This window comes from Ochlerotatus camptorhynchus, unplaced genomic scaffold (genome assembly GCF_037179485.1).
Source record: "Ochlerotatus camptorhynchus isolate MF236.1 unplaced genomic scaffold, CSIRO-AGI_Acam_v1.1 ptg000471l, whole genome shotgun sequence".
In the NCBI taxonomy this organism is placed as follows: domain Eukaryota; kingdom Metazoa; phylum Arthropoda; class Insecta; order Diptera; family Culicidae; genus Ochlerotatus; species Ochlerotatus camptorhynchus.
Genome location: NW_027040957.1, coordinates 1,340,151 through 1,358,872, shown reverse-complemented (window position 1 = coordinate 1,358,872; position 18,722 = coordinate 1,340,151). Strand labels below are relative to the sequence as shown.

The 18,722-nt window shown below is 37.2% G+C and overlaps 1 long non-coding RNA gene across 1 annotated transcript in view; it reads right to left on the bottom strand.

The window, feature by feature from the left end:
• Nucleotides 1-18,722, bottom strand: part of LOC135712341 (uncharacterized) — a 282,237-nt gene that overhangs the window by 202,886 nt on the left and 60,629 nt on the right. The window contains exon 2 of the long non-coding RNA XR_010518590.1: nt 17,686-17,760. This is a non-coding gene — a long non-coding RNA (uncharacterized LOC135712341). The remainder of the gene's footprint in view (nt 1-17,685; nt 17,761-18,722) is intronic.

Sequence of the window (18,722 nt, the reverse complement as noted above, 5' to 3'; positions counted from 1 at the left end):
CGGTGGGATTTTTCTGAGGCATAAAAATCTCTGATCACGTCTTCCTTCGGAAGGGAAGTAAAGCCGTTGGTCCCGGCCCATGTGTATGTGTGTTGAATGGGTGCGATATCCTACGCAGGTGTGGAAGCTGCCTTCCTGCACATTCGATTGCCGTCAATGGATGGCAATCGATGTCCGTCGGTGATTGGCACTAGATAGTGGAACAGAGACCGACGTTAAATAAAGGAAAGATGATCTTAGTAGCCTTAGCCTACATGCAAAATGTTGTAACAAAATGCACAAGTAAAAATTTTCAGTTGATTTGGCCTAATTTGACATCAAATCTGCACACTTATAATCAAAATCTGTCCTCGGTGAAATATATTGCCGAAACAGTAGTAAACTGAAAATTTGCCGAAGTTTCGTCAAACATATAATAGTTCACTGAAATTCGTATTTGGTTTTAGCCAAATTTCGGTAAAAACAATCATTTACCAAGCTTTGTCAATTGTAATCACTGATCTAATTGGCCAAATCTTAAACTGCCGAAATCAGCAAAATAATTTAACGAACTATAAGGCATTCACATTTTGCTTTGCCGAAAATACTTAAAATATCTGTCAACGAAGACGGACACATAAATAACTGCCAGAATGAAATTAGGTTAGGTGCGCATGAAAATTTATAAGTAGTAGCGTCGCACTTCAGAAAAATCAGTGAGGAAGATTGAACGGGTGTCCCGGGATGAATCTTCCTAGACGGAAGAAGCAGCACCGACAACAGGAGATTACAGAGCAGATGTCCGATTACGACTACGAAGAGGATGAAGACGACGATGGAACGTCTTTCTACGGAACGCCAGATCCGAAGCAACCAGTTTCTAAAATTCCTTGCAGTGGCTGTGGTGCATTACTGCATTGTGCCGAACCGTGCATTTGCGGATACCTGCCCAGTAGCTGTTTAAGAATAAATCCAAGCAGCAGCTAATGATCAGCATCTGCGAGAGGTGCCAGATTACGTCGAGATGATATCCACCATCAAGGATATGAAGTCATTCGTCCTGTTGCTGGTTGGTACAATTTTGCTAGGCTTCTATTTAATTTTTTTTTTTATTAATTTCTCTTGTAATCCCTTTCAGGTGGATCTCCTAGATCTCCCGTGCTCCATCTGGCCGTGTTTGTCGGAAATTCTTGGACCCAAACGATCGATAATCGTTGTCGCGAACAAAGACGACCTTCTTCTTTGGGACTGTTCCGGCTATCTGAACAACATTAGGAACAACTATCCTGGAGGCTGGCTTCACCAAAAATTACATCACACACATGTCGCTCATCTCGGTCACCACCGGTTACGGAGTCGAACAGCTGATCACTAAAATCCACTACTCTGGGGAACACGTGGCGACATCTATCTGGTCGGATGCACCAACGTCGGCAAGAACTCCCTGTTCAACATCCTTGTCCGGTCCGATCTGTGCAAAGCCAAAGCAACCGATCTGATCCAACGAGCCACGGCTTGCCCTTGGCCCGGCACGACTCTCAGGATGCTGACATTTCCCATCCTAAGATTTTTCGATTACAGGCTCTAATCGCTCGAAACGAGTTCAGTCCGAACCGAAGAGAAAAAAGTACGCAAGCACCAAGCCAGAAGCACCGGATCACCCGAATTCACCACTCTCATTGGTCACGTTGGTCAAACCTTCGCCGACGATATACGGTAAGTTTGACTATTTATGGCTAGATTGATAGCCATTTAAAGTGTTTTATTTTTCGTGGAACCACTAACTTGAATAAAAAGAAAACAATGTTATAAAATTGTATCCTACTACTTTTATTTCCCTTTAAAATCGCAACCGTAATCAAGCAAACAACAAAAAATGAAAAACAGCCAGGATTCGAAGGATTGGCAAAATTTGACAGTTGTAGTAAATTTTGCTTTGTCGTTCTCACGGCAATTGAATGTTTTACCGAGATTTTTGCCGAAGGCTCGGTTGTTGGATTCTCGGCACTTTTTTTGCCGGACTCGGCGAAAAAATCTAAGTGTGTGTACATCATTCTTGCAGAAAAATTGAGAAAAAATTAAATTTAGGTTTTTACCAAGAACGACCTAATTCATCTTGTTCGCAACTACAACATATTGAATGCCGATTGCTGATGCTGAATGTCAATTGTAAAGAGCATCTTCAAAAGCATATTAAGACTTCTCAAACGCTGGATGTCTGAAATCGCATTCCGGCGATTCTTTTTACTGAGTCCCAGCAAAACAAAATGCCAAACTATGAAACTTTTGAAGCATCGGCATCCAAAATTAAAGGTGAATCTATTGTGTGTATTATTAATAATTAAGATTATGCATATTCAAAGTAGATCCTATGAACCATCACCTTAGGGTTAACCGAAGAAAGACTATGCATTAAAGACCAACGGCAGTTTTATGAATCAGGGCAGTAATAGCCAACCCAATCTCCTCTGAATTGCGCTCCATTAACTCCGCCCCACGTTGTCTATCTCTCCAACAGCCATCGTGACCCCCGAAACAGCTCCCACCGGGGTTGAATACGAGTTTATTGTATCTGGACGATTTGCTTCCTAATCCAATTAAGGGTAGATTCTCGTTCTGCACCTACACACACCGCACCGGTTCGTCCTAAAATAACAAGCGTCATGTTTGAATACATATCTTACATGCTAGGGAACCATCATCCCTAAACTCCCACCACTACATCGAGGTTAATTGCGAGAAAAGCGCTCGTTTCGTTCAGAGAACATGACAATTTCACTGCGAGGCGCCTATTCGCGCATATTTATGACTTTGAATTGTTACAGAAATTTTCGGCCCATTCCGGCGGAGGTGAGCATTATCTCACATGGAAATTACAGAAACGGATCATTTGCCCTGCTGAATGGTATGTCAAAGCTGGAATTAATTCGAGTCCTAATGGTGAGCTGCTGCTGACATGGAGGCGAATGGAGGATCATTGTCGACTGGTAGACCTGATTAATTCACCAATTGGATTACTGGTTGATTGCTATTTAATACCGGAGGCAGATAGACAGACAACAAGACATGGCGTGGCTCTTCTGGGTTGTTCCGTTGTCATCAGATGGTTATTTCATCGTTAGCAATCAATCATTTTGAAAATTTATAATTTTGCAAATGAGGGCGTGGGGGTACCAACAACACCTTGTGTTTGTGTTGTGACAGACGTGTGCTAAGCCGTCAGTCAGTTGGTATGTCTGAAAGTTCAGTTAAATGGAGGTGGGTGAAATTTAATACTTATTTATCATGATAATGTTCGAGCTTTATAGTCTGGCTGCACAATCTATAGCAACCGGGAAATAAGGGGGTGGTGTCGTCTCATATTCAAAGAAGGAATTTAAGCTATGAGATCGTTCATAATTAACTTAATATAGTGCTTTCCGATTCCATCAGCTCCCGATTTTGTCAGCTTTTTTTCCCGATTTTGTCAACTTGCAGATTTCACTTAAATTTTCAAGTTTTTAACAAGGATTCTCAAACTTTTTGCTCAGAATAATTTTTTTCCTTCCCTTTAGTTGAAATTTTAATGCTAAGGAAAGTGCGGGTAAAATGGGCATACGGGGTAAAATGAACAGTTCACGATTTTAAGTGCTTATTCATTCAAATATCAATCAATTCAACGCACAGGTCTTTCAACCAATGTACCTTTTATCTTTTAGTGGATTTTCACTCATATAATTTCTCCGTTTAAAAAATCAATTGTACATTTTACTCCCTGTTCCTCAACTAGGAATTAGTAGTTGTGAATTGCTGTGTAATTTTCACCATGTAAACCTATGTTTTCTTAGTTGTTGTAATAAAAAAACATTGCTTCATGGTCAACAACATTTATTCTTCGATAATAAAAAAAAAGAACATTACACAGTGTATTAAAAATCCATTGTACATAAAAATTTTGATAGACTTTCAATGTTCAAAATACTTCGTCATCGTCGTCATCGTCATCGATGATTCAGTTCAATCAATTATTTATCGAACTTTCTTATTGATTCTAGCTTGCTGGATTTGCTGGTTTGCTGAATTCGGAAATATAAAATTCATTATGCTTCGGATTTTCTGACTGTTCTTTATTTATCACCTGCTGATCATTCATCACAAGTTTCAAAATATCGTCATCTGTATGAGCTTTACAAGCATATCGTTTTTCCACATTGTGGGCGATCACGATGTCGTCATGATTATTGCTCCAGTCCATTAGTTGCGCCAACGGAATGCCGTCTTCATGAACAAATTTTCCTCCAACCAATAGTACAATTTTCATCCATGATTCCTGAATCACATCGCCGTGTAATTCTGTCCAGGCTTCATGTACCCAAAACAGACTTCTTTTAACGAGATCTGCTTCAAACATTTATCGGTACCGTTATCCTTGTCGCAGGCCACCTTCTTGATACCGTAGTTTAATATTTTGGATCACATTTTGATCCATCGGTTGAATTACAACGGTTACGTTGGCAGGCAGAAAGTACGCTGTGATCAAACCTTCATCACTTTTGAGTTCATCGTTTAGATGATGGGCTCAACAGTTATCAGTTGTTCAGCAGCAAAGCGTCGGACTCCTGGAACAAAGTTATTATGGACACGGTTTGGAACAACTCAGGTGTCATCCAGCCATTTTTTGTTACGGAAATTTTTCAATGCTCTGGGGCTATGGGATTTTCCAATAACCACCAATCGCAATTTGTTGTTTGTCGTGACATTAGAACACGGCACGAATGTAATTCTTTGCTTGATAATGTTACGCTCTGGAGCATTTTTATCAATCGAACCAACAAACGATTCTGATGGCAACATTTTAAAAATCAATCCCGATTTGCCCTCATTGTAAATCATTTTCAGCTCACAACAGGAAATTTCTTCGTGAAGTTGTGCCAGAAAACCCTCAATACTTGTTGAGTGGCTGAAAAACACTTCCCCGCAATTTGAGTTTTCTTATTCCATATCATACTTTAAAGATAGGAGCCCAAAGTTGCAAAAAATTGCACGTCGAAACGTATTTGAATCTTTTGCTGCACTAACAGTTCTTACTCGATTCAGCACTAAGTATGTAATTACGGCATAATTGTTTATATGTATGTATTGTATGAGTATGTAATCATTGTATAGTATTGTATAAGTTTGTAATCAGTGTATAATAACTGTATAATAGTCGCAATAATTCGTGGTAATTTCATACGCACTGGTAATCAATGTTGGTAGAAGCCCCTTGATATTTCGATATCGTCAAGAAAAAAAATGATTCAATAATTCTAATTATTTGATGTTTTATAAGAATTCTCACAACTAATAGCCAAAAGTATAACAATTTCATTATTCTGAGATAATGATGAATTATTTTCCCGATTTAGTCAGTTTCCCGTTTTTGTCATCCTATAATTTAAGAAGGGGCTGACAAAATCGGGAATGCACTGTGTTCTGCAAGAAGAAGGTTGAAGCTCAGTGATGCCAAATTCGTGTGAGGTAATTCTCTCTCGTACTTTATAGCTTCTGAACATGAACTTGTTCAAGTCTTGAAGTCCAGGATAATGCCAATCAAACAAGATTCCTGGATCTTATTTAATATGAGCTGCTGTTCTAATTTCCGTAATACTAAGCCCAACCCGCAATTTACCTTTTGTACGAAAAATTAGTGTATCTACTAAAGATGAATTCAAAATTAATTTACCATTCCATATCTACCGTTGGATTCAAAAGAATTACAAACTGTTTATATTTTGAAAAAAAAAATCTAATCTAAATTCCAAATTCATCCTACGAATTTTGATTTCATTCAAAAACATGAAAAAGTAATGAAGTAATGAAAATGGGTTGTTAGCGGAATGCTTTAATAAAACAGCAAAAAAAGGTTATCTTCCATTTAATTCCACTTAATTAATTTTGGTATCCATGACAGATACGTATTTCGACTACAATGTGCAGTCTTCATCAGTGTCATTCCCACTAAAGAACTTATCAAAATCTAACCCCCTTAAGTACTCATCCCCTAGGTATAAAAGTCAAGATCACAGGTATATAAATGAAACTACAATGTGTTGAATCGGAACCTACCTAACTAATTAAAACCAAAGATTTAAGTAAGCTAAAGGAGAAAAATCTATTCAACTCTCTAATAAGGAAAATCCCAAAGGCTTGGTAGCCATCATAATGAAGTAATGAAAATGGGTTGTTAGCGGAATGCTTTAATAAAACAGCAAAAAAAGGTTATCTTCCATTTAATTCCACTTAATTAATTTTGGTATCCATGACAGATACGTATTTCGACTACAATGTGCAGTCTTCATCAGTGTCATTCAGTGAACTTATCAAAATCTAACCCCCTTAAGTACTCATCCCCTAGGTATAAAAGTCAAGATCACAGGTATATAAATGAAACTACAATGTGTTGAATCGGAACCTACCTAACTAATTAAAACCAAAGATTTAAGTAAGCTAAAGGAGAAAAATCTATTCAACTCTCTAATAAGGAAAATCCCAAAGGCTTGGTAGCCATCATAATGAAGTAATGAAAATGGGTTGTTAGCGGAATGCTTTAATAAAACAGCAAAAAAAGGTTATCTTCCATTTAATTCCACTTAATTAATTTTGGTATCCATGACAGATACGTATTTCGACTACAATGTGCAGTCTTCATCAGTGTCATTCCCACTAAAGAACTTATCAAAATCTAACCCCCTTAAGTACTCATCCCCTAGGTATAAAAGTCAAGATCACAGGTATATAAATGAAACTACAATGTGTTGAATCGGAACCTACCTAACTAATTAAAACCAAAGATTTAAGTAAGCTAAAGGAGAAAAATCTATTCAACTCTCTAATAAGGAAAATCCCAAAGGCTTGGTAGCCATCATAATGAAGTAATGAAAATGGGTTGTTAGCGGAATGCTTTAATAAAACAGCAAAAAAAGGTTATCTTCCATTTAATTCCACTTAATTAATTTTGGTATCCATGACAGATACGTATTTCGACTACAATGTGCAGTCTTCATCAGTGTCATTCAGTGAACTTATCAAAATCTAACCCCCTTAAGTACTCATCCCCTAGGTATAAAAGTCAAGATCACAGGTATATAAATGAAACTACAATGTGTTGAATCGGAACCTACCTAACTAATTAAAACCAAAGATTTAAGTAAGCTAAAGGAGAAAAATCTATTCAACTCTCTAATAAGGAAAATCCCAAAGGCTTGGTAGCCATCATAATGAAGTAATGAAAATGGGTTGTTAGCGGAATGCTTTAATAAAACAGCAAAAAAAGGTTATCTTCCATTTAATTCCACTTAATTAATTTTGGTATCCATGACAGATACGTATTTCGACTACAATGTGCAGTCTTCATCAGTGTCATTCCCACTAAAGAACTTATCAAAATCTAACCCCCTTAAGTACTCATCCCCTAGGTATAAAAGTCAAGATCACAGGTATATAAATGAAACTACAATGTGTTGAATCGGAACCTACCTAACTAATTAAAACCAAAGATTTAAGTAAGCTAAAGGAGAAAAATCTATTCAACTCTCTAATAAGGAAAATCCCAAAGGCTTGGTAGCCATCATAATGAAGTAATGAAAATGGGTTGTTAGCGGAATGCTTTAATAAAACAGCAAAAAAAGGTTATCTTCCATTTAATTCCACTTAATTAATTTTGGTATCCATGACAGATACGTATTTCGACTACAATGTGCAGTCTTCATCAGTGTCATTCCCACTAAAGAACTTATCAAAATCTAACCCCCTTAAGTACTCATCCCCTAGGTATAAAAGTCAAGATCACAGGTATATAAATGAAACTACAATGTGTTGAATCGGAACCTACCTAACTAATTAAAACCAAAGATTTAAGTAAGCTAAAGGAGAAAAATCTATTCAACTCTCTAATAAGGAATAATAAGATTTTGATAAGTTCTTTAGTGGGAATGACACTGATGAAGACTGCACATTGTAGTCGAAATACGTATCTGTCATGGATACCAAAATTAATTAAGTGGAATTAAATGGAAGATAACCTTTTTTTGCTGTTTTATTAAAGCATTCCGCTAACAACCCATTTTCATTACTTCATTATGATGGCTACCAAGCCTTTGGGATTTTCCTTATTAGAGAGTTGAATAGATTTTTCTCCTTTAGCTTACTTAAATCTTTGGTTTTAATTAGTTAGGTAGGTTCCGATTCAACACAGTGTAGTTTCATTTATATACCTGTGATCTTGACTTTTATACCTAGGGGATGAGTACTTAAGGGGGTAAGATTTTGATAAGTTCTTTAGTGGGAATGACACTGATGAAGACTGCACATTGTAGTCGAAATACGTATCTGTCATGGATACCAAAATTAATTAAGTGGAATTAAATGGAAGATAACCTTTTTTTGCTGTTTTATGAAAAAGTAATTCGATTTATTTCAACTAGAGCCACGCCAACTGACGATTCGATTTTATTTTACCCTCTCCAAATTGCATGAAACTTCGCATAATTGTTCGCTAAGGACAATGAACCAAGCTTGTGCCGGAATTCGGTCATTCTGCGTACGCCTAATTTTTAAAAATGATCTATTCGATATGTTTCAATCAATCATAGCATAGTTGAAGATGCTTAACGTCAATATCGGACTTAAAGTGGACATTTTATACGATAGATGAGAAGATGAAAGTATCGAGTTGAAAGTTCCGTTAAAGTGTGGCAGTGTGAACATTGTATATAGAAAGTAGAAAGCGAGTAATGGACAATTTTGAGGAAGGTACGAATCGGGACGAGCATCCCCTTTAAAAAAAACTCACCGTTGATGAGGAATAATGAGGGGTATTTCCCCTCGCCTCCACTGGCAAAGATTCGCTCATGTAACTCCGATGTGCTGGGAGTTTGACAAATGGCATGCTCGACCCGATTCGTACCTTCCTCAAAATTGTTCTTTGCTCGCTTTCTACTTTCAAAATCAAGAGCAAAGGCAAAGAAAGTCGAGCTATCAGTGTCAATCGATGCTCCTGCTATTACACTATATACTGTCCGAATAAAGGATCACATCCCATTTTTAAATTTATTTACCAGTCAAATTGCTTTTTGACGTTATCACCTTCCGAGCAAAATATTTTCGATGTTACTTAAGTCACCCGATTTCTATGAGGATGCCGTTTTTCTTAAGTAACAGCGCAGATAAACCCGTCGTCTCGCTTTCTCATTATTAAAGTGAATAAATCGAACAGTTTATTGCTACGATGATTTCGGCGGTCCTAAAATGATGAATAATTCTCCCGAATATCCTGGTAAATACACTTTGACTTAAGTAACATTATGGGACCACTAAACGACGTATAATAACTTTTGACTCAAAAAACAGCTAACGATCTGCTTTATAATTTGTCTTAGAAATCACCCAGCCTAGCCATTTCAGTTTGGAATATTTTTAAGCAGAGTTGAAACTCAATTCTCATGAGTTGCAAAAATATTTGAGATTATTCTGAAATGATTTCAACATATTTGGAGCATAGACTTGGATGTAGCGGGCATTTATGAAAATAGTTAGGCTTATTTGTTTAATTAAATATATATGCACAACCAATTCGTACGAAACATGCCGTCACCCAAATATTTCTTCTCCTTAGCAGCGGACGAACAATTTCACCACACGCAAGGGTGAAGCACTCAACGCTCCGCGCATTGACTGCGAGAGTTTTTCGGAGAAGTGGGTGCAATACGCTTTTCAGGGTAATACTACCAACGACATTTTTTCTTGTGACACTAAGACTAATTGATACAAACTGTTTCCTAATGATAGGTCAGTAGTTTACTTAGTAATTCTAGGTGGAAAAGCCTTCCCCCCGGAGATGAACCAGCGTCTGGCTGAAAATCTCCTTAATAAAGACAACCAACCAACCAGCCTTCAATTGGTTTTGAAAAACGCATTATAAACGCTTGAGGTCATATTACCTCGTGGCGTGTATTGTCCCACCTTCCTCTACTGTGAATTTCTCTTTTTATTTCTCTTCCTGTTGTGTTCTGACCTGGAGGGGGACGTGCTGCAAAATCCACCTGCTGATCATCCTTGTATGAAATTGGTTTCAAACGTAAACAAACCATGTAGGTTTCTTATGGCTTGTTTAAGTTTGGAACCAGTTATACGAGGTAGGCGACGATTGTTCGTATTTCTGGATCAACATTCGAAAAGGGCCCATCAGGATTTGTAAACAAATCGTTCCAAAGCGCATTCCTCACAAATCGAAGGCCGCCCACACAAACCAACACCATCATAGTGTAGGTAGAAGTTTCGCCTATCCGATGATGATATTGGTTTGCGTGGGTGGCCTTCGCTTTGTGAGTGAAGGGCTTTGGAACGGTTTGTTTACAAATGCTGATGGCCCTTTTCTATTCTTGATCCAGATTTGACAGCCACATGCCACCCCTGGTTCTGACAGGTTGACGGTGAGAAAACTATAGTCCCTACACACTTAATCACGGCTTTCCTGTTCGGTAATTTTTTTTACAGTTTTCGAACTGTAAATCACAAAAACTACCGAACATACAGCTATTCTCAATAAAACAACTGACGATCAGTAGCTCTTGCGACAAACTACTGAATACGATAAGAGTAAGTACTGAACTTATCGTAAAATAACAGCTTTGCGGATAATGACTAAAACTCAGTAAAATAGAGTACCGAGTTTTTTGTATTCGTTATGTTTTACTGAAGCAGTCATCAAACGAAATTCCAACATTGCTGATACAGACAGTAAAGCAAATTTCTTATGTCATCCTCCTCCATTCAACCTCACATTTGACGTCGGAAATCTTCTCGTGAAAACAAGAAACCATTGTGAAAATCAGTGAAACATCTGACTGCATAAACTACCCCGAAATTTATTAGTTTCTGCACTCCTGCATTGACTTTCAGATGTTCAAGTAAGTTTGAAGAAATAAATTTCACTAACATTTCCTGTTATAGCCCTAATAAACGGGTACCATACTCTAACGATATCATAGATGGTACGACCATCCCACATAAAGTTGGGATGATATCCCGAATTGGTGGTTAGGCGCTTCTTATGGTTATTGTTTATGCGGGAGTGCTTCAGACTTAGACACGCAATCCGGCACATCGAAAGAGCCACCACCCGGCTAAACCACCGGAAACTCTGACCGCTCAACCTGGACTAGTTAAAACAGCATTACTGCTAATCCGCCACTAAACTCCGTCTCCAAATATAAATCACTATAAATTCGAAATGTTTTAATCGAATGAACCCAAACAAATAATGAAATATGTTGTTGATGAATTTACTGACTTATTCATTAAAAAAATAAAATAAAAATGCTGAAAAACTCAGCAAAAAACTATGTAAACAAATAAATTACTGAATAAGACAGCAATACTAGTACTGACTAACACGGTAATTTTTGACAGTTCAGAGATTCTGCGATTTACGGAGTTTTCAGCAAAAGCAAAAACTACTGGGTTGATTACTGAAAGCTCAGCTGTTTAAAAACCCAGTAAAATTTTACCGACCTCGGTAATCTAAACTCTGTGTGTATATTCATAGTCTGGCGGATAGAATTTCGATCTATCAAAAAGCGGAACCAATTCCATATATTGTAGACCAACAATTAACCACTTCATTCGAGCAGTTCAAATGACATTTACTACCACTCAACATTTGAAATAAAACATTATTTTGAGATTTTTTCTTCTAATACCACGAGAAAAGGAGCCAAAATTTGTGCGTTTCATAAAGAAATAGAAATAAGTTGGTCTAGTTTTGTGAAATCGCTGGTAGAAAGTCACGCCAAAACTGCTTGACAGTCAATTTAAAAGGTACTGTTCACATTTATAAACAAAACGTTGATTATTCTTTTCTCGTCAATCAAAGGTAAATTACTAGCATCATCGGATATGGGAAATTATCCACAACCTAAAGATGGTGTTAGTTTGTGTAGGCGAACCTTGAGTCACGAGAAAACGGTTTCCGAAATTTTGTTCGCAATAGCTGATAAGCTCTTTTCTGTTGTTGGTCGTGATTTGCACGATTGGTTCCGCTATTTGACAGCTCAATTGGTTCCCGAGATTCTATCCGCAAGACTATAAGTATAGCAACTATAGAGAAAACGGGCACATTCTGCTCTTGGTAAAGTACAGCTGGCTGATATGCCACCATGTTATTGAAACCGACACCTGAAACGTCACGATTCAAGTGTGAACTGCAAAAATGGCTTGACTGGAATGTCTTATTTTAATCAAATGACATTATTTTCCCTTTTATGCCATGTAATGGTTGACTTTGTGGTAGAAAATCAGAAATTAATGCTGTATGAGTTCAAAGTTTATGTTTCACTAAATGTAAGCAAAAATATTAAGAATATTGGAAATATCAGTCACACCTTTTTATGAAATTCTGGCTTGAATCTTCTATTTGTTTACAAGTTATGAGCTGTCAGTGGGGCCCACAGCGATGTTAGCTCTTGTCAAGGCAAGGCAAACAAGATACTCTGAAAAAAGTTTTCACTTAGTTTCTATTAGGAACGCACATAGTATTTTTCCAAAAACAAAAACAATGATTTTTACCTGAATATCACATAGCATTAAAAATTCTATATGAGAAATCATAAAGATTTCATTGGACACATAACGTTCATGTGATTTAGTGGTGCAATTTCCGATTATGGGATCACATGAAAGTTATGTGAAATTCACATGGATAATTTCCACTGGTTATGTAATTTATTTTATGAGTGTAGGGTTGCCACCTAGCTGGTAAAGTAGCATACACGCGCGACCTTCTACCACACGGTAACCAGCGTAAACACATAAATGAGTAAAAAAATACACATTTTTTATATTTATATGTAGCTGTCAAAAAATGTGTAAAAAAATACACATTTTTAGAATGTAGTACCAGTCAAAAAATGGGTAAATGGGTCATTAATGGGTAAAAAAAAAACTTCAAACTTTGCTGTAGCCTGCCTTGTTTATGCACGTAACTTGTATATATTTCAGTGAAGTACAACAGGAAAATGAAGGAACTACGGTCCAAACTGGACAGTACAACGATGGACATACTAGAAGGTAGGTGATTTATACTATTTTCATAGTTAAGTTTTGGAAAAAAAAATCATAATCAATGTCCGGTGTCTCGCTTGCTTGCTTCAAACTGATTTTTGTTTTTTCCTTGATTTGTTTTCCGTGCTGAGCACCAATGCCAGGAAGGCAGCTCCCACACCTGGATCCTACCTATCGATCCATCAACTCATGAACCGGGGACCAATGGATTTACTTCCCTTCCGAAGCAAGGCGTGATTTTCGGCGTGATTAGAGATGTTATGCCTCAGAACATCCCAGCGGTGCCGACTGGGATTGAAATCAGACCTGCTAGGGTAAGAGGCAATCACGCTTATCACTACACCACTGCACTACAGTGCACTGGCGCCGGTACTAATTTTTTTGATGGCATTCCTTTTTTAAATAAAATATTATTGTATTCGAGCAATCATTATTTTATCATTAACACAAATAAGAAAATTCTGAAGTTAATAGAAAACCATGCGCACCCATTATATTTAAGTTCTAGAAATGATTACTTTTTACACATTTTGCTGTAAAAACCGTTCTTGAAAAATGTGTAAAAAATACACTTCTATTGACGTTTACTGGGTTTACACATAAATGTGTAAACACAGTTTACACATTTTATGAGTAGACCCCTTTTTTCACGAAATGTGTGAAATTTTACACATTAATGTGTTTACGCTGGTTACCGTGCAGCGATTTAAAAAAACTGGACCAACTAATTTCAATTTTTTATGAAACGCACAAATGTTGGCTACTTTTTTCAAGGTTCTAGAGGAAAAATGTTTTATTTCAAAGTTTGAGTGGTAGTAAACGTCATTTTAACTACTCGAATGAAGGAGTTAGTTGACTACATATTAAGCATTTTTGATGGAGACTGGAGCTATCCATTAAGTAAGTAAAAAAATTACCCATTTATGAATATTTGTTACTCACAAATGAATAATAACTACCTATTTTTGTAGCTGGAATTAAACGGGTAATATTTTACTCATTTAAATAGTAGCCCCAGTTTCCCTCAAAAATGCTTACTTTGTAGTCCTTTTCTACCATTTCATCGCGAAGAGACAAAACTACTCAAAATCGAGATAGAAAGCACAGACAAATAGACGTGACTCTTTGAAAAAGTTTTTCTTGAAAAGATAGTATCTCAAAACATAGGACCTCAGTAACGACATCTCTCGGGATTCTCGCGGAAAACAAGCTTGTTCAATATTGCATAAAAGTTGCATAGAATGTATAGAAACGTCAAAGTGATCCGATGCCAGCGCTGCGGCGAGTAGTTCGCGGAACTCATAATATTCAAATCAACCGTTAAATGCGTGGACGAAAATACACAATGAAGAGTTACGTCTGTTTGTATGTGTAGAAAGTATTTAAAAATAAGTACTCCGCAAACACAACTGTTTTGGGTGAAATTTTGTTCTCATTGATGGGTACTTTGAACTTAATCTTGAAGTATAACACAAACTTTTCGTTAATTTTACGTAAACAGCCCAAGTAACCAAAAGTTCTGATAAAAGGCTATTTGTGGCTTAAGCAGCTTGGTTGAAGGTGGTCTATAGAATTCTAAGCAGCCTCATTTTTAAGTCGTTATAAGAACTTGAAAGTTCCGATACCATAATTGAAGAGCATTCTAAGCAGCTTCTGGCGGAACTTGAACGGAACTTTTAGAAAATAAATTAAAAAAGGTTTTTGTACTCTACACCAATTTAGTTCGCACTTTTATGAAAGTTATTTCTAAAGGCCTGTTTTAATTGTGTATTGATTTACCACTAGCATTAGCAGTAGAATTTGAGCTGTTTGAAGAACTAAACCCAGTCCTTCTGCGTGAGAGCCCCAGCACGAACCGCTACGTCTTCTGAGATATATTATAGTGAACTGTTGTCCCGCCTACTGTTGGAGTTTTCAGTGCCAGCTTACTGACTTGAATACGAAACACAACACCTTGATGAATTTTAAATTGGTGTTGCCTGCATGGTATTCCAACACACTACACGGGTTCATATCCAGGAAATTGTTCTTTATTTTTTTATATTTGGATAGAATGTTGAAACACTGCATAAATATAAGAATAATGATTTATTCGGGCCACTGATCATTTCATATTTACGTGCATTAAATTTTGTTACTAATAAAGACTTGTGCGGATTGCTTCATGTGGCTTGAAAGTTCTGTCGGAACTTTATTTGAACTTTATGGATCTTGAAAGTTCGGTCGAAACTTTATTTGAACTTCATGGAGCTTGAAAGTTCTGTCGGAACTTTATTTGAACTTTATGGAACTTGAAAGTTCGGTCGAAACTTTATTTGAACTTTATGGAAATTGGAAGTGATTTTAATCGTTGAATGCGGAACTTTTGGTTACTTGGGAGTAGTCTTAAGAGAGCTCTTATTTTTGAGGACCTTTCATATCGAATTTGTGTTTTCTTCGCCATACGAAAGTATCCAAAATTATGTTGCGTTTGCACTTCATTTTGGATGAAAAGTCGTAACTAGAACTTCACATTTGATGCAGCAGACAGGGAGTTCCAATTTCATGAGTGATGTCACAACTGTGTCCGAAATTTGTTCGATAAAACTCTTGAAATGATTGGGCATTTCATTCATCATCAGGCAATTTATGGACTTTTCAAGGAATCACCATACATGATTTTTCAACATACGATTTTCGAACAGATTTATCAACCAACGATACTAAAGGTTGCATCAGCAAACTTGTTATGACCTTATCTTGCAAACTGAAGCACGCCTATGGCAAACCAATTCCACCATCGGATAGGAAAGAATTTTCCCTAGCCGACGGTGTTGTTGATTTGGCAAAGTGAGCTTCGATTTGCGAGAAAAGATCCTTACAAGATTTGATTACAAAAGCTGATCCGCATTTTTTAATTGATGGTTTGGATTTCACGGCGTATCTTTCTTATAAACAAACGGGTGTCATGTTACCTGTTATGATACTTATATAGATGTGACCCGATATAAGAGATATGACCGATAAAAATCAATATTATTTGTTTAGAGATTAAAGCACGATTATATCGGATGAATCCGATAAAATGGATTTCTCCGACTATAAATCAATAAATCAAACTTTAGAGTAATTTTTGGCAAATTTTGAATAAATCTGGGACTTTCGTCCTCCTCGATTTCATTCACTTTTTCAGTGACAGACTGACTATAGACAGTCAAGTTATCCCGGCCCAACCAAACAAACTGTCAAATCGTATGGAAAATGTTCGTTTTGGATACAACATGGCAGCAGATTGACAGGTCTATAACTATGACCGTATATAACAGTGACAGCTCGTTCGTGTGGTGGATTTGAAAACGCGCAAATTTCTGATGCGTGTTGCAAAATGCATCGCACGTGTTATTTGAAAAACAGTGTAACAAAATAAATTTTAAAATTTTCCCTTGATTACAAAAGTCTGTAAATATCTGTGAAAGAAATTAAAAAGTCTGTAAATGTCTGTAACGAAAAAAATGTCTATGAAAAAAAAACAAAAGTCTGTAAATTCACAGACATGTCTGTAAATCTGGCATCTCTGCAGATAGGCCATCTATTTTTTTTATTTACATGTACTAAATCTAAATCAGAATGCTCCGATTCCATACAATGTACAAACTCTGCCTTAACATCGCAAGCTTCAATCATGAGGTTTCCTCAAACGACCACAAAAGGGTCAGAATCAAGTTTTCAAATCCATGAGAGTTCTTCAGTATACCTGAATAGATTATGTGTTAAAATAAAATTCTAACATTTTCTATGAAAACTGAATGTTACTGAAAAAATTAAAATCATTCATGCCAGAAATTAAACCAAGCAAGGTGAGCTTTCTGTCCGGGTGCTTTAAACTTTCAGCAAGTTGAGGCTCCAAAAACTGTACTTTAAGACCTTAATGTTGGTTGAAAAAGGTAGCATGTGCCAATCTACAAAACAAATTAACTTAAAAAGGGTTGAAGACATAACGTCTCCACTTTCACCGCAGCCCAGGCCGGGATCAAATGGACCTCTTCTACTTCGCTTAACTTTTCTAGTGGCATAGATCTGGGAATCGTTACATTTTAATCCATTTATGTCATTTTGCACTCGGTTGCGTTCGAGTATGTGCGTGTAAGTGTGCTTCGTATATGATGCTGTGAAGCGAACCGCTGAATGGGAGGGTATCAAATTTCACCCGGCTTTAGCAGTAACATCGAGAGCAACATGTGGCAATCGCACAAAAAGCCTCGCCCCAAGTCTTCCCTCGACAGGGTGGCTGACAGAGAAGATGGATTTGACATTTGTAAGGCGCCTCTTTGTATCATGGATGCATGACATCGGATAAGGCCAGGCTCTGGCAGCTGAAGTTTCTAGGAAGACAAGAGTTGCGTCACAATTCATCACTTTGAATTTCGATATCCTATTACGAATGTGTCGCTCAAAATTTTCATTACGCTCACGGCCCGTCGGTGATGGATGCGTTCAGGAATGAAACCGCTAAATTTTAATCATTTTTCAAGCTTACGTTTTCCGCTGAAATTTATTAAGACCTTACAATCTCTTATCCCCACCAATAAACCATATTCAGCAAAAAGGATTTTCACCATCTTCATTATTTTTGCCATATCATCTTACCTTCATTAAGCGCCCATTCCTTCCGCACTTAGGACGACTTTGTTTACGTGCCACAAAGATTTGTTGGAGCAATTTCTGGTGAAATAAAAAAAGGAAAGTAAAATAAAGAGAATTAGCACAATGTCTATGTCTATGGTCCTACACTACATAAAGCACCTCGTACGGCCTGCCGGTGGCAAAAGAACATCACTCGTTTGATATGATTAGACATGCCTCGGTGAAAAGGAAAACAGGAAAATAAACCGAATCGGACAGATGGCGCGGGCGGGGCTTTCTACGCTCCAAGCCTGGATTCGCTTTTGCAAATATAAAAAGAATCTAGGCATACATGCTGGCCGGCTACTCTCAACGGATATAGGGAAGATAGAGCTGAGAGGCAGAGAGACTGATAGTTTATGTGAATGCACAGAACGACAACCACTAGAGTGAATGCCTCGGTCGCACTGAACGACTCGTACAGTGCAGAACGAAAGAGGATACTTCTGCGATAATCATAGTTCAATGTTTTCCATAACCACTGCCTCGCAAAAATGGATAAGATTGTTAAAAATCTGCCCATGTCGATGATCTTAATAGAAGTTCATTGTCAGATATCTAAAAAATTGCATCTTCTGAATCTTATATATAGTTTTTTTCTTAAGTATGGATATGTACCAGCAAATGTTCTGTAAGGGTGTCCTTAATTTAGTTGAGCTCAACGTTTCTTTAGTAGATACTTTCACCGTTTAACATTCAGCATGGGTTAATGCCTTTCGGCCTAATGACTTGTCCAACCCAAAGGCCTCACACCACTCTAATCCCCCTGTTAAGTTCTACACAGTTCGAAAAAGTATTGTAAATGTCTGTCACTATTATGCATACCACACACTTAGAAATACCTAATCGTACACGTGACGGAATCCATCTTTGACATAAAGGATGAGACGTAAACAAACATGTCATGTAAAATTAAATGCTCCGAGACTGAAAAGTTCGAAGGTACGTTAGGTTGAGCTGAATTTCGCGTTTATTATGACTCAATTTTATGTCGAAATTGA